General features: G+C 56.2%; 1 protein-coding gene across 1 annotated transcript in view; it reads right to left on the bottom strand.

The window, feature by feature from the left end:
- The window catches only part of LOC103617687 (T-cell surface glycoprotein CD1b-3), a 9542-nt gene that overhangs the window by 808 nt on the left and 4969 nt on the right, over nt 1–3765 (bottom strand). The window lies entirely within an intron of this gene.

The following is a 3765-nucleotide window of genomic DNA, read 5'->3' as shown; positions in this document are numbered from 1 at the left end:
GCTCTGCGGAATGAGAGCAAAGGGGTGGGGCAAGCTTCGTTGTGTGGGGGGCTTTGGGGCGGCTGTTGCAGGGTCAGGGTGGTCTCACCTTGTCTCTCCAGTGCTGCCCTCCCATACCGCTTCAGGGAGAGGACGTTGCTCTGGCAGATCTTGATGGAGAGAAGGTACTCCAAGAGCACTGTGACGGACTTCTGCCTGTTGAGGCTCTTGCTGACCAGCTCTGCCAGCTGGAATGGCTGCCGGGCCTCCCAGCGCTGTTTATCTACCTCAAAAGCTACGAGGTCTCTGCCATCCCAGCCGATATCCAGGAAGCCCCGGCTTGTCCTGTTGGGGTACAGCGCACAGCCTGCACGTAACTGGACCACCAATGGGTCTGCCAAGGGCAAAGCCAGTGGAGAGGTCTCATGAGCGTGTGAAACGTGGGAGGCATGAGGTGGGATGTGGCTGAGGGCACATACAGGGGTGCAGTGGAGAGCGGGGTGCAATGGGCAGCAGGGCATAAGGCCATGCTTCAGGAGACCCTGGACACCCTGCAAGCCCTCAGGCCCCTTGGAAGAATGGAGTGGATACCAGTGTGGAGTGCTTGCTTAGAAAGAATTCTGTTCCCCAAAATACTTGCCCCCAGTTTTCTCTTTCATGATCTTTGCTGTGTCAATCCTGCAGCTCCAGTAAATTTGGCGGCAGCTCCCTGACATGCAGAGGGGTTCCCTGTGCCAGATGGCAGAAGCCCCAAGGAGTATTTTTGGTCTGCTGCCCTATTAACTTCCTGCCAGTTCCAGCAGCTGCAGTGTTTCAGGAGCTGTTGCACCCTGTGAGACACCGTGCAAATGCCATCCTGATGGGGAGGAGGCCACAGATGGAACCTGGGGAGAAGGACTAGGGCTCTGGCAGGGCTCGTTCCCATACTCACAGTGCTGTTTGGTCTGCTGAACTGTGTCATGCACAAATCGGATCATATTGCGCAGAGCGACTCTATACTGGGACAATATCTTTTCCCCGTCACCCTCGGTTGCAGCCTGGCTGGCCCAGGACCAGTAGAAGTGGATGCTCCAGTTGGCAGGATCCAGTGCAAAGATGGGTATGTCCTCTACGACTGCCACGCATGACACCTCAGCAGAGCTGATGTTGGCAAAGAAGCTAGTCAGGAGGTACTGGATAACCTGTGGCTCTGCTAGGAGAAAGGATGGAGATGGGAAAGGGTGCAGGAAGGAGATGTGTGGAGGTGCTAAAGGGAAAACGGGGGAAGTGGAGGTGCTGGAGGCGGAACAGGGGATTCAGACTAGATAATAAGAAAGATCTTTTTTAGTGCGAGGGGTAGTGAGACACTGGCACATGTTACCCAGACATATGGTGGATGCCCCATCCCTGGAAACATTCAAGGCCAGGTTGTTCGGGGCTCTGAGCAGGGAAGGTGCCCGCGCCCATGGCAGAGGGGTTGGACTGAATAGCCTTTAAAGGTCCTTTTCACTCCAAATCATTCTGCACTTCTATGATCATTTTCATAGGATCATATGAGCTTTTCATTCTGCTCAGGGTCGCCTTCCTGTCTGAACTTCCTCTGACTTCACTGCTCTTTTTCCTTCTCTATTTTACTTTCAACAAAGTGGTTGTTTCCTGCAGAGGATTTTAGGCATTTTGTCCCCTCCCCTCCATGCCTCCCTCCTGGCCAGTGCTGCTCTCTGACTGTGCAGAGCAGATGAAGGGGCACCTCGCTGCTCATTTGGGGTGATGTTTCCCCCCAGGACAAGCACCTGTGCCAGGACCTGTATCTGCCAAAGACCTGCACATAGTGCAGAGGATATAGAGGATGGTTGGAAGGAAAGGGTATCTTGTCCAGGTTTGGGGCTCCCTGATAGAGCCAGGACATCAGCCCAGAGATCAATCCGGCGTTTCCGTGTCTGATGCTGCCTGCCCTGGAAGCATAAGGTCTCACGGGGTTGTGGTAAAACACTCTGTGTGACAGCAGTGCCCAAAACAGCCTCTTGCAGGTGCAGCTCCCTAACGAACGAGGGGCTGCCGGAAGGGGCCCTCAGCACCACGTGGAGCTGAGACCTGCCTGGCACCCATGGGCTCCCTGCGGGGGGAGGACATCTTGGGGGGAAACTCAACACCCAAGGCCCGGCTGGGGACCACTCTTGTCTCATCTGCTTGTGATCCAAGGCCCTGTGTTGGAGCTGGTGGGGCAGAAGTCTTGAGCTGGAGGCAGGAAGAGAGAGGGTGGGCAAGGACAAACATGTTCGGGTGGTGCACAGTAGGAGGTGGCCCTCCAATGCTGGGGATCATCTGTCCCCCCCATACGGCACAGTGGCCTGGCCATGCCTCCCCTGAGGAGAATTTGTGGGGTCCTCTGACAGGGTGTTGAGGGGGGGGTGAAAGCAGTTGAGGTGAGCCAGAGCTCCCACTTACCCTCTGGGTCTGCCCACATCCCAGGGAGGAAGATCGGGAGAAAGAGGAAGAGGAGGAGGTGAGGGGGCTGCATGGTGCACGCGGCAAGGCTGAAAAAGCAGCAGCAGTGACCGTGGGAGGAGGAAGAACCTGTGGGATCCCAAGCTTCAACCCAGCCCAGCCGTCACTGCAGTGGCTCTCCACCAATAGGAGAATGAATGTGTCAGGGAGGGGCCCAGAGGTCCCAAGCTGAAGGCTGGGGACGTGTGGGAGGGACAAAAGATGGAATAAGGTCTTGAGCATGAAGTGCCGTGACAGGCTGGGGCTGGGAAAAGCCTAGCCAGAAGGAGAAGGCAGGGGAAGAGAGGCCCAGGAACAAGCACTAGGAAAAAAGATTTTCAAGGATCTAAGCTGGGTTCTCCTGACTCCCCCTCCCCACAAATTTTACATTGTCCTATCCCTGTTCTTGTGGGATGCATCAGCTCCAATGCAGGTGACAATGGCTTTTGGATTTCAGACCTGACTGGAGAAAGATGGTTGCTGTCCTCTCAGCCCCCACATAGGGAGAAGGGATACTTTGGGTCACCCCCTTTCCCATTCCTGGCACCTCCAGCTCAGGCTACTCCTGCATCACTTGCCTAATTCTGGGGATGGGGCTCCCAAGGAGGAGGTGACAAGCTGTTCCACTTAGTCCCGAGCTGTAGGACACTGCTGGGGAGCCCCAACTCTGCTCTAAACACCTGGGGATGGGCCTGGCAACTCCCCTTTCCTTCCCAGCAGCTTTGGTGTGGAATCCGGTCCGCCTCCCCAAGAGTCCCCTGTGCATGGGAACAGAAATGGTGGGAGCTATCCCCCTGCTCTGTCCCCACTGGCACCAGTGTCCTGTGCTGGAGGGACAATGGGGTGACCAGAGTCAGCCTCTCCCCCACAATGTCCTTGATCGACTGCTTCTCCCCGACTCCTCTCCTCAGCATGCAGTTTCTCTTCCCCTTTTTTGGGTGGTGCCTGCACTGGGGGGGAAGGCAGAACCAAAACCACAGCCAAGGGGAAGTCTGAGGGGTGCACCTCGGTAGCATCCAAATACTGAATCTTTTCCCTTCCACGGAGCTGTCCCAGAGAGAAGTCGGGCTGCTGCGGTGGCCTGGTAGGCCCAGAAATGGCCCCAACTTCCCCAGCGGCATGACACAGGGGATGTCCGCCTATACCACAAAGTCCGCATCCCTCCCACTCGTCCTAGACCCAAAGGAGAGTGTTTGGCTGTCAGGATGGCAAAGCACAGTCACGGGGCAGCCAGGGAGGGAAGAGACAAGGGGACTTTTGTCTCTGCAGTCCTGTGAGGTGATCACTTGTCCCCATCGTCTCCCCTAAGATGACTGTTGG

Source organism: Corvus brachyrhynchos, unplaced genomic scaffold (genome assembly GCF_000691975.1).
Source record: "Corvus brachyrhynchos isolate BGI_N302 unplaced genomic scaffold, ASM69197v1 scaffold266, whole genome shotgun sequence".
NCBI classification, from domain to species: Eukaryota; Metazoa; Chordata; class Aves; order Passeriformes; family Corvidae; genus Corvus; species Corvus brachyrhynchos.
Note: the sequence above shows the minus strand (reverse complement) of the source record. Positions and strands in the feature narration are given on the sequence as shown.